This window comes from Dermacentor albipictus, unplaced genomic scaffold, assembly GCF_038994185.2.
Source record: "Dermacentor albipictus isolate Rhodes 1998 colony unplaced genomic scaffold, USDA_Dalb.pri_finalv2 scaffold_120, whole genome shotgun sequence".
Taxonomy (NCBI): Eukaryota; Metazoa; Arthropoda; class Arachnida; order Ixodida; family Ixodidae; genus Dermacentor; species Dermacentor albipictus.
This window is the reverse complement of record NW_027225674.1, coordinates 83,281-96,389: the sequence shown is the minus strand read 5'-3', so window position 1 is coordinate 96,389 and position 13,109 is coordinate 83,281. Positions and strand designations below refer to the sequence as shown.

The 13,109-nt window shown below is 46.2% G+C and overlaps 1 pseudogene; it reads right to left on the bottom strand.

Annotated features, from left to right (window-relative positions):
- Nucleotides 1–11,575: 11,575 nt before the first annotated feature.
- On the bottom strand, nt 11,576–12,423 carry LOC139053419 (uncharacterized; annotated as a pseudogene).
- Between the last annotated feature and the right edge of the window lie 686 nt (nt 12,424–13,109).

The window sequence follows — 13,109 nt, the reverse complement described above, 5'->3', positions numbered from 1 at the left end:
TGTACACTGGCAACTCCTCCAGCCGACGACGATTCGTTACGAGTCCTGTCTGTTTCTCGAGCCAGCATTACCGCGACTTTTGACCCTCTAAAAAAATTACAGCTAATTTTCCCTGATAGAAGCACAAATTCCCTGAGTTTTCCCTGAGTTTTTCCAGACTACTCAAAATCCCTGAGAATTCCCGGTTTTCCCGGTTTTCCCGGTTGGTAGACACCCTGAAACAAAATAAAGTTCTATGTAGTCCTCAGTGTTACAACAAAAAATGAAAGTAAACAATCCGATCGTGGAATTGCGTTTATTACAGTGATTCCTATGACAGTTACTGACAAGTTGACAACTTGAACTGGTCAATCGATCCATAGCCTCCTCTATTTTTCAAAAGTAAAGGAGGCTATGATCCGTCATGGCAAGGAACTGTATGTATACATAAAAAAAGGGGGTATGTGTGTGTTTGTAGTGGGGGTATAGGATTAGGGCGGTACGAAAAAATGTACCAACACCGTCCTCTAGACCCATTCCGTTAAGGTACCGTAACAAAGCGTATTATGCATAAAGTCTGATATTTTTACAGACGCCAGGCGACGCGAGCTACATTTGTCATGATGCATTCGCGACTGCACCGGATGCCCTCCACATTATTCTCGTTAATCGTGCCCACTGCGCCGAGGCAAAAGAAAGATCATGGGTGCAGGTGCCTTTAAGGTATCTCGACCTTGCGAGGCACGGCTGCGCGTGCCAGGGGAGCTGTCCGTGCGAACACTCCCTGGCACACACCAGCCTCGGCGGCCCCTACCTACGTACCGTTCTGCTTCGAGCTTTGAGCCCCCCACTGTCCCTTGGGTGCCCTGGAGTTCCTGCGCCGCCTGCTCTACTATCATCTCAGGTGCTCTCCTGAGACTTCCGTTTGTCGGTTACATGTGCCCTACAGCTGGATCATTACTTATAATAATAAAAAACTCGATCTATCGTCACGAAGATAGACCGCGAAAGCGGCTTTTGCAACATAGCGCGCCCGTGCGAAGAGAATTACGGAACGCCAACGAGGAATTAATCTGACCACAGCTTCGAGCTCGTAACGTCGTCGAGTGACATTCCTGCAACAGGCGTGACCGCTGAAAACCGCATACCACCGGAAACTTGAACAGGATCATCCCTCGGTTGCAAAACTGCCAGCTGTACGGCCAACATGGACCACACCCACACCGTCCCGCAACATAGAATAAAGAACCAACTTATAAAGCCCAAACACACGGCTGCACGCACACATCACAACACTGCAAGCGAGACGCCATGCTGCTACGCTGCTACTGTTGCCGGATTAAAACTGACTACTGTCGCCAAGTCTAGCAAGCATCTCAGGAGCTGGCAACCTCGGCGCGTAGCAACATGGCGGCGCTCTTGCGGTTCCCGATTGGCCGGCGCTGGGTGCACGCGCGTGGCAGCAGACGACCCCAAGTGGAGTCCGCTGCTGCCACGCATGATGACGTCACAAAAAGACAACTTTGTAAAATATACATGAAATGCTAACGTTATCGTTTTGTTGTTAAATACACTACGCCTAAATAAATAAAGCATTTATTCTGTGTTGCGTTTTAAAATCGAAAATGACTGTCGGCGCCTACACACGCGTGCACGCAGTGGGAGGACCGTTGCGATTCCTTGTGGCTGTGTGGTGTGTACAAATCACTGTGTAATATCGGATAGTACGAATAACGTTGCCGTTACGAAGCTACAGAAGCTTCGAACGAACTGTGCTGCATCCACGAAACAGCACGACATGTCGCATCATTTGGACTGTCGGTTTCGAAGAGCGGCGACGGCGTACGGACTGGACCTAACTAGCTTCCTGCAATTTTTCAGGTTGGTTGAAATCTTTCTTATAAAGCTTCCTAGATACAACACTGACAGTCTCGTCGCTGCTGCTGCCACAGCTGTCCACTTTGATGTCGTAGAATTTTCTTCAGTGTGCTCTTTTAGGTGTTGGTTTTCGCCATTTGGCAATGTCGGAAACTGAGCAGGGTGCCCTGGGGGATGTTGCAAAGGCTCTGGAAAAGCAACCTAGCACTATCAAAGAAGTTGTCAAGGTACTCACCGAGCTCGTAGTCAGGCTAGATGCATTCGCCACAGAAATAAAAAAAGATGTAGCGAAGGTTGATGCTTCAAGTACTGAAATCCACAATGAACTTGGTGGCATTCGTAGCTCCATTGGGTTTATGAATAATGGTTTTGAAGAATTTAAGAGGGATATTGAACGTTACAGGGAGGAACTTGCTGAAATGAAGGCTGAAGCTGCGGAAAGCCGCGCGGCGACCGAAGAGCTGAGGGAGGAGCTTAAACAGGCAAGGAAGGAGATAATAGGGTTGAAACAATATAGTAGAAGCATGAACCTTGAAATTCAAGGACTTCCGGTTGCAGCTAATGAGGACCTAGGCAAGGCTGTTGCGGTCATTGCAAAATGTCTGGGGACAAGTGTTACTGACGGTGACATTGATGTAGTTCATCGTGTGCCTTCGAAAGATAAGAAGAAACCTAATGTTATGTTAAAGTTCGTCTCAAGAACTGCTCGTGAAAAGTTGCTGTCAGCTGCTCGGAAGAAAACTCTCAAAGCAGATAGACTGGGATTTGACACAAGTGACCTCGTGTACATAAATGAGCATTTGTGTGTCGAGAACAAGATGCTGCTGGGTAAAGCTCGAAAGCTCAAAAAGGAGAGAAATTGGAAATACGTGTGGGTATCGCAAGGAAAGATTTTAATGCGCAAAAGTGAGAATTCTTCAATCCTGCATGTTACCTGTGAGGATGACCTGGCGAAGGTCGCTTAAGCGTTTTTCTTATCAGCCCATGGACCACCAATATAGAATGTTACTTGACAAGTATAACAACTGGAAACATATGAATATAACTTCTCTTGTTTGCGTACTTCGGTATCAATACTTTGACACTTTGCAATTTAAAACAGCTATTTACTGCTTCGTCATCTTAACCATTGTTTCTGCCAGCGATGCTAGACTAACCAATAATGAGGTTTGTAAATACCTGTGTGATGACTGTACTAAAATAGTCTGTAGTGCCTTCTTCCTCGATGTAGATTTCAAATTTACTAACTCTTATGCCGTGCCCTGTAAAGTGTACAACTTGTGCACAGACGCGGTGAAAAAGATTGTCTCTGTTACATGCTATAAGTATGCCCATTGCAGTTTACATTGGCATTTCTTTTTTAAAGCTTCGTTCTTTAAACTCTTTTGGCTTCTTTGTGTGGCCATCGTTAATAGACTGCAACATACCGCTTCTCCGAGATCATGGCTTCAGTGAACGCTTCCAGTTATGATCTCTTGACACCTTACGAGTTGAGCACACGTTATCAGACAAAAAGCGGTACCATTTCGTTTCTGCATCTGAATGCTCGATCAGCGCGAAACAAAAGCGATGATATATGTGCCCTTCTTTCCAGCTTTAGCTTTACGTTTGACGTTGTCATGATCTCTGAGACATGGTACGAAAGCCACTCTGCTGTCCTTAATCTGCCTGAATACTCCACATTTTTCCTTAACCGGAGCTCTAAGAGAGGTGGGGGGGGTTGCGATACTGTCGAAAAAGTTTTTAAAATGCGAATTACTTGACAATTTCTGTGTTGTAACCGACGACTACGAGGTACTTACCCTAAAATCTAATTCCTTGCTTTTTACTGTCACCTACCGCCCACCCAGGGGAAGCAGTAACACATTTCTTCATTTTTTGGACGAGTACTTCAGCTGGGTAAATGATAATAAATACACACTCATATTAGGTGGCGACTTGAACATAAACTTGCTTGAAAAGTCAACACTTCAACAAGAGTTCTATACTATACTAGAGACCAACGCATTTTTCAATATCATAAATCAACCAACACGCATTACGCCCGAAATATCAACGTTACTAGACACCTTCATTACTAATGCATGTGATGAATTGTCAATATCCGGTGCACTGGCAGCTGATCTTAGTGATCACTTACCAATTTATTTAATTACAAATCACACAGTTCCCCCTAACAAACCTACAAGGTTTGCTATGCGTGTTCAAGACATAAACCAGACTACTTTACAAACGTTCTATGATAAACTGTCGCAAGTAAACTGGAGCAACGTCTATGAGGAAACCAATGTTGATGAAGCTTATGGTACTTTTATTTCCACCTACAAGCAGCTGTATTGTGAGACTTTTCCATACAAAACAAGAGTGCGAGCTTTGAAGGCGCGTAAGCCGTGGATAACCAAGGAATGTCTAAAGGCAGTACGAAATAAAAACATACTTTTTAAGCGCTTTCTAAAAACAAAAGATATTGACGATTTGAAGAAGTTTAAGGCTGCGAGAAATAAAGCTAACAGTATTAATCGGCAAGCCAAAAGGAATTATATGAGTAACCAATTTAACGACGAAGTAATAAAGCACTCCGATATTGTTTGGGGGAGGCTCAATAATTTGCTCAACTTAAAAAAGAAGACTGTAGTAGATGAAATAGTCACACATGGCACTCACTTATCCGGCTCTCAACTAGCAGATGCTTTCAATGATTTCTTCGTGTCCATCGCAGACGGCACGCAGCCCAACCTAAGCAGCAACCTAAGCAGCATGAGTCAAAAGGTTAGCGAAACCGCGTTTTTAACCCCTGTTACAACTAACGAAGTTCTGTCGGTCCTACAATCGCTGAAAAACAGTAAAAGTAAAGATATTGACGACCTCCAAATATTGCCAGCGAAGTACACATCGCACATACTTGCACCGATATTAGAATACATAATAAACTTGGCATTTTCCTCAGGAACATTCCCGAAAAAGCTTCAGGTAGCCAAGGTTACCATAATTTTTAAAGGAGGAGACGAAAATAATTTCTCCAACTACCGACCTATATCGATCTTACCAGTTTTTTCGAAATGTTTTGAAAAGCTTTTATTAGTGCGCATTACAAGCTTTATTAACAAGCACAAAGTCATATCAGCTTCCCAGTTTGGTTTTGTCGCAGGAAAATCAACAGAAACAGCATTATTAACCATGAAGGAAATTATATTAGAGTCATTTGAAAGAAAAGAACTAACTCTCGGGGTTTTCGTGGATTTTTCCAAAGCATTCGACTCCATAAATCACAACCTATTATTCCTTAAACTTGAACACTATGGATTTCGCGGCACATTCCTTCAGCTTTTAATAACATATTTAGAGCACCGCCAGCAACGGGTTGTAATTAACAATTCTTCATCGCACTTTAGATCCATTCATTCTGGGGTGCCGCAAGGCAGTATTCTCGGACCTACACTCTTTAACATCTATATCAACGACATTGTGAATATTGACAACAGCGCTAAATGTATAATGTATGCAGATGATGTCAGCATATTTTTTAGGGCTAAAACACTTAATAACTTGACATTAAACGCTAATGAAACTCTGCGCAAACTGGTCGAATGGAGTACTAAATCTTTATTGAAAATTAACGCTACCAAAACCAAAGCTGTACTTTTTAGACCTAAGAACAAACCACTAGAACACTTACCTACACTAACGCTTGGTTTTCAAAGCATTGAAATAGCGGAGTCAGTAAAGTGTCTGGGTGTGACACTGCAGTGCAATCTTTCATGGGACATACACATCGACAATCTGGTTAAAAAACTTGCAAAATGCACAGGCATGTTATACAGAGTCCGCTCTCTACTACCTCTGAGTGTTAGACTTTTAGTTTATAATGCACTATTTTTATCTAACCTTTCATATTGTCATCTGGTGTGGGGTACAACAACATGGTCAAATACATATAGGTTACAGAAAATACAAAAAAAGGTCATTCGTATCATTGCGAATGCCCCGTTTACTGCTCACACTCAACCTCTTTTCGCATCATTAAAAGTAACACCAATTAATGACCTATATAATTTATTGCTAAGTAAACGATATGAAAGAAAACGGAAAAATCATGACACATTCTTTGATGACACAGCTAACTTACGGCCCAAAGCTAATTATTACACAACACGTAACAACGACGTCTGGCATGTGCCATCCTTTCGTACTAATTACGGTCGTCAAATGCTCCAACATATAATACTAACATTTCTTAATCGGCGCAATGAGCACTGAAAACCTTACGATACGGGTGTTTTTTACTACGCACCTCCTTCCTCTCTTTTTTCTTCTCTTATTGTTATTCTTCATTTTGCATTCTTAGTGTTCCTGAGCGTATCGTGTTAATTCTGCCGCCTTCATTTATTAATTTGTTATTTCAAGAAGATGTTCACTAATATTTATTGAATATGATGTTTACCTATGCACTGTAGTCTTTTTTTTATTACTATTGTTCTGTCCATGTTCTGTTGCTGCCGGTTTTTATGTACGGGGGTGCGCCCCTCTGTCAAGCCAGTTATAGGCTTTTTGGGTGCACCCCTAACATCCCTGATGTTGAAATAAAGGTATTTGTGGTAGCACAGCGCCGACTGCATATTGGGTCACTGTGTAATATCGGCGAGTACGAATAACGTTGCCGTTACGAAGCTACAGAAGCTTCGAACGAACTGTGCTGCATCCACGAAACAGCACGACATGTCGCCTCATTTGGACTGTCGGTTTCGAAGAGTCGTGGTAGCACAGCGCTGACTGCATATGGTGCCGACACGGATCATGCATATTGCAGGGTGTGTCGTATGTAGCGATTCTTTAAGTTGTGTGTACGCCTTCTGGCAAAGTCGGATGCCTGTTTGGCCTTGGACACCACGTCGACACACTGCTCTCGAGCTCGAAAACGCAGAAGTGGTGCGCGTCGGCATTGACGTCGATGTAGGGTGCATACACATTTCCAAATCGCTGTGCAAAGTAAGGGCGCCTTTTGTCGATGAGCAAAGTGCATTCAAACATTTCGTGTCGCCTTACGCACGCAGAAGCCTAGTAACGAAAGCCTGGACGTGAAACGTGATTCTAACAGAAAGGCCTGTTCCCGCCTGAAGGCAATGTCAGCAAGTGTCCGTGACGAGTGTCAAAAAGTTCTGCCAAACTGAGAGCTTACATATGCTCCATTCACATCAGTAAATTCAACAAACAAGAGCAACAGCACTAAAAAACGTAACAGGAGCTGCACAAGACCACACTAACAACCATAAACGCGCTCCAAGGCATAAAGAAACGAGCTGCTCCAGCGTTGCGCCCAAGTGTGGCTCGAGATCGCAAGCTCGAACCCCATCCGGTTCTTCCAGCGCAACTAACTAGAACAACATTCTATCACACAACACAGTAAGAAACCGTAACATTGTGTTTTAGCTAAGCTGAAAATCTGAAGCAGCTCCAGCAGCGCGCGCAAAACTATAAACCGGAACACGCCATACTTGTCTAAAGAACGTCATCATAACTGTGACGTCACTTCCGTGCGTGGCAGCAGCGTTTTAGTATGGCATTTCGCTTCTACCACGCGCGTGTCAGCAGTATTTTAGGCCTTAACTGGTGACACGCGCGTGGTAGAAGCGAAATGCCATACTAAAACGCTGCTGCCACGCACGGAAGTGACGTCACAGTTATGATGACGTTGTTTAAACAAGTATGGCGTGTTCCGGTTTATAGTTTTGCGCGCGCTGCTGGAGCTGCTTCAGCTTTTCAGCTTCGCTAAAACAGAATTTTACGGTTTCTTACTGTGTTGTGTGATAGAATGTTGTTCTAGTTAGTTGCGCTGGAAGAACCGGATGGTGTTCGAGCTTGCGATCTCGAGCCACACTTGGGCGCAACGCTGGAGCAGCTCGTTTCTTTATGCCTTGGAGCGCGTTTATGGTTGTTAGTGTGGTCTTGGGCAGAGTTCTGCCCACTTGCTGACATTGCCTTCAGGCGGGAACAGGCCTTTCTGTTAGATTCACGTTTCACGTCCAGGCTTTCGTTACTAGGCTTCTGCGTGCGTAAGGCGACGCGAAATGTTTGAATGCACTTTGCTCATCGACAAAAGGCGCCCTTACTTTGCACAGCGATTTGGAAATGTGTATGCACCCTACATCGACGTCAATGCCGACGCGCACCACTTCTGCGTTTTCGAGCTCGAGAACAGTGTGTCGACGTGGTGTCCAAGGCCAAACAGGCATCCGACTTTGCCAGAAGGCGTACACACAACTTAAAGAATCGCTACATACGACACACCCTGCAATATGCATGATCCGTGTCGGCACCATATGCAGTCGGCGCTGTGCTACCAGGACTTTTCGAAACGGACAGTCCAAATGAGGCGACATGTCGTGCTGTTTCGTGGATGCAGCACAGTTCGTTCGAAGCTTCTGTAGCTTCGTAACGGCAACGTTATTCGTACTCGCCGATATTACACAGTGACCCAATATGCAGTCGGCGCTGTGCTACCACGACTCTTCGAAACCGACAGTCCAAATGATGCGACATGTCGTGCTGTTTCGTGGATGCAGCACAGTTCGTTCGAAGCTTCTGTAGCTTCGTAACGGCAACGTTATTCGTACTCGCCGATATTACACAGTGATTCAATACTACAGTACACACCACATAGCCACAAGGAATCGCAACGGTCCTCCCGCTGCGTGCACGCGTGTGTAGCCGCCGACAGTCATTTTCGGTTTTAAAACGCAGCTCAAAATAAATGCTTTATTTATTTAGGCGTGGTGTATTTAACAACAAAACAATAACGTTAGCATTTCATGTATTTTTTACTAAGTTTTCTTTTTGTGACGTCATCATGCATGGCAGCAGCGGACTCCACTTGGGGTCGTCTGCTGCCACGCGCGTGCACCCAGCGCCGGCCCCGATTTTAATGCATGGGCCCTATGGGTAGCTTGTCCTCTAGAGTCAGTATACTAACTCTATGGCGGCGCCGGTCGGAAAGCGTGCCCAATAACAAAAAAAAAAAAAAAAACCACGGCCGCGGTCGAGCGCAGCGTTGCAATTTTGTAGGAAACTCTATGCCTGGATTAGCTGGAGCATAGAGAAAGAAAAAGACAAAGAGCGGACACTCCGAGAAATCTGGCCTCAGGAACTACGTCACGGCTACGTAACGAACTAATGCTCTCATCAAACGCCAGGGGACGCAGGCGCAAAAAAAGAAAATGTTGTAATGAATTCTGCTCAATCGCTTTACAAAATAATAATCATACACCCAAATTTGGCGTGTTTTTGATACATAAAAACAGAATTTATCGAAGACACCTGCCGTGCTTTTTGTTCTTCATTCGTACTGCCATCAACACCAATCACCATTCGTCCATCGAGAAGAAATCGACGACGCCAGCGGCGTGCCAGCGGGAACGTCTCGTGAACGTCGTCTGCGGCGTTCTTGTGTGTGTGAAAGGCGAGTCGCGTTTTTAAGCGAAGCTTGAAGTAATTGACTTGTGAGCGCGACGAGGTTCGCTAAAAAAAGCAGTTTGCGGCTCTATATGAGGAGGCTAGACGCGAACAATGCGAAAAGCATGCCCCCTCAAGAAACGCGTAGCAAGAGGGCTGTACTAGCTGTACTTCCTTGCTATCCCCACCGAGAACGGCATAATCTTTGTTGGTTGCGTTCCGTGAAAATAATCAAACGACGCGAAGCTGCCATTAACTTGCACCGGTTCACGGCTGTGCACTGCACTGCGACTCGCAGCTTGTCAGACGCCATCGCGACGCTGCGTCTCGGTTTGCGAGGGTAAAGCGTTCTTGCCTAGCGCTGTTTGCGATAACCGCGGTATCGGCGTTTCATTGAAATAGTTCGTGTTGGCGGATTAAAAATGATCTGCTGGACAACGCTTAAGGTCAATATCATGAATTGCACATTTCAGGAAAATTCCGGTTTCGAGAAAATTGAATTCCTAAACCGCGTTTAAATGATCGCGTCACGGTTGACGGTTTTTTCGTTGGCCCGTTCTAGAGGCTGACGAACACTGGAAAGAACATAAAAGACGCCACGCTGATTCAGACCGAAAATGGCGTTCCGGGGACGGGCGCTACCTAAATAAAGAAAGCAGGACGTTAGGCACGCTGTAGCCAAGTTTAAGGGCTCCTGAATATTTTAACGATATTGCTTGCAAACAATGGCATGTGACATAAACAGCGAGCATAGCTTATTGCGTTCGGTACTTTAGCGAGGTGTGTATCTAGGGCGCACGGACGGACGCTGGTGTATGCGTCCGTGCGGATTGTTTATACAGAAAAGTAACGGTGGGGAAAAGTCACCAATGACTACGGCATGTACATATTGCGGCGGCCGTGTTGGGAAGTACTGCGCATTCTAGTAATTTTTGGTTCTTTATCATTTTTTCGTGGCGAAGACATTGCACAACGTAATGTCGCGTAGGCGTGGCGTGGCGCGCATTTGAACAAAGGCCTCGTATTTGGACGTTTCGAATGTATCTTCATCACGCTTATGTAAACTGCTATTTTGCCTACCAATATACTCCTTATACTGAGTACGTACAGGGGTGTCCAAAACTTCTCAGGCCGCGATGCCCTCCATGGGGTTAAATAGGATGGCGGCTTGGGAACTTAATTAATTTTGAACACCCCTGTACGGGATATTAACATTTATCCTTGTAAGTCCGGGTTATATGGGTCAGAGGTCAGGATGTGTCGGTGGTTTTATATTGTGCATCGGTTCGCTATTCATTCAAAGCGGCTTCTTGGTACAGTTATGACGTGTACATATGTTTTTGGTAATTAATGAAGCGTGCACTTATTGATATTTTCAGACCGTGCTGATGCCATGCCGTCCGGCGGTCCAAGCTACGGCAGCTACTGCTGTGTGTCGTGGTGCTTTGACAACGGCAGAACCCAGAAGAAGCCTATCTTGACTTGGAATAAAAACATTGCGGGAATTCTGTCTCTTTGATACATATGAGCGCTTGTACCAAAACACAGAAGACAAGCGCGATGGATAAAGCCGTAGTGAATTATGATTACCTCTGTCTCCAACTGTTACAACTTAATCGAAATAAAAATTGCGTCACTACCTCAATTCACACCAAATATTGAACTAGACAAAAGAGTGAATCGCTAAATCAAAGCGACAAATAAAAGCATTGCCATTTGGGTGACGAAAAGTGGTCAGAAATGACAATTCCCTCTAGTAATTTTTGTAGGAAACTCTATGGTCCATGGTGGTAGAACGATCGCAGCGCCAGATTCCCCTCTAGGTCTACTAATATGAAACTCTATGGCTCTTGTTATATTCCTTTCTCTATGCTGCGGCGCTAGCATCTGCTACCGCCTAAAGGACCTTACAACAGCCGATGATGTGTCGTGCCTTTCTGCTTCATTGTCATCCCGCGTCGCGGCGCTCCATGTGTTGTCATCAAGGAGGATTTTTTTTTTTTATATAACGGCGGCCGCATTTCGATGGGGGCGCAATGCGAAAACACCCGTGTACTTAGATTTAGGTGCACGTTAAAGAACCCCAGGTGGTCAAAAATTCCGGAGTCCCCCACTACGGCGTGCCTCATAATCAGAAAGTGGTTTTGGCACGTAAAACCCCATATATTATATTTTTTATATATCCTCCTTGGTTGTCATCAGTGACCGTATCTGTCTGTCTGAAAAACATTTATTTAGGTAGGTTTTGCATCAACACTAGGTGGGCTCCCCCTTACGGGAGCCCATTGGCGTCGGCCGCCGCCCGGGCCCGCTCGACCAAGGCCCGTTGGGCCGTCAGGTCAGAGCAGCCGAGCAGGCCTGCCTCCCAGTCCTCCCGGGAAGGGTTGGGTAGGGGGGTTAGATTTGGGGTTTTTTGACATGCCCATACCATGTGGAAAATGTCTGAGGACTTTTCCCCACAGTGCGGGCACTCCCCCGTGCAAGCGGGGTCAAAGTATTTTAGGGCTGCCGGGCACAGCAGAGTTTTGGTATAAAGGCGAAGGAGAATGCGCTCCTCCGCCATTGTGAGGACCTTACAGGGCTTGGGATAGATGGCATGGCCAGATTGGTAGAGCTGAACGATCTCTTTGAAAGTATAGGCGGGGTTGCGTTCGGGGTCCGGATCGGTGGGGGACGAAGGTGATGCCAGGAAAGTGAGCGCGCGGGCGACGGCATCGGCCGTCTCGTTTCCTTCGAGGCCCGTGTGAGCGGGAGTCCAGATAATCGTAGGTGCGAGGGGGCACCGAGATAGTCGTTGTTTTGCAAAATTTTGTAGGCAAGGTACGGTATGTGCCCCTGCTCAATATTGCGGCAAGTACCCCTCGAGTCGGTGATGATGACCCTTGAGTGTTGATCTGCGGCGGCTAGCGCGATGGCAACCACCTCCGCGTGTGTAATGTTGTGTGCACGGAAAGTGAGTCCATTTACTGCTGTGTTTTGGTGGACGACTGCGGCCGTGTACCATCCCCCATGGTACGGGCCGGAGGCGTCCACGTAGAAGACTCCGTGTTTGTGTCCGTAGTGGCGAGCCAAGGCTTCCGCCCGCGCGAGGCATCTGCCGCTATGGTCCTCTCGTGTCATGTTGACCGGAAGAGGGCGCACGTGCAGGGCATACCTGCACGTGACGGGTTTTGGATTTGTGGCGGATGGACGTGCGTTTCGGGGCTCCGTGGCGACGACGAAATCATAAGTTTTTGTGCATGCTTTGAGCTTGCTTCTGTTTTTATTTGCTGTTTTTTTGTATTTAAATAGTAATTGGGCGTGCGGACGCTCCTGTGTCGAGGCTTCAGCGACTTCGTTCGTGGCTAGGTGGTCTTTTTTCTTCTTGTTGGCTGATGTTTTTGAAGAGTTTTGTTTTGCATGGAGCGGGGGCGGAAATTTTGAATTCGTAGTAAGCGTGGTAAACGTGCCGGCTTTGTCTGGGTCTGGCGGTTTCCCTCGTTGGGCCTGGGTGCTAGGCGGGACTTGTTTGATAGGCGTATGTAACTATCTCAGCTAGCTCTTCGACGTGATTTGGCGGACGTGCTCGTTGAGCCTGAGGAAGTAGGCCTAGCGATGAAACCAAACAAAGGGAAGGCCGCGGGGGATGCAGAGCTAGTGCAGTGCGACGAGTGCCTGCGCTGGTGCTCCCTCGACGAGACCAGTTTCCAGAGCTTAGCAGACGCGGAGGAGTCTAGCTTTACGTGCAGGCTGTGCGAAAAGGTCAGGGAAGCAGTCCAAAAACTAGAAGGAAATTGGACAGCCAAGTTCGAGGAGCTGAAAGCAGA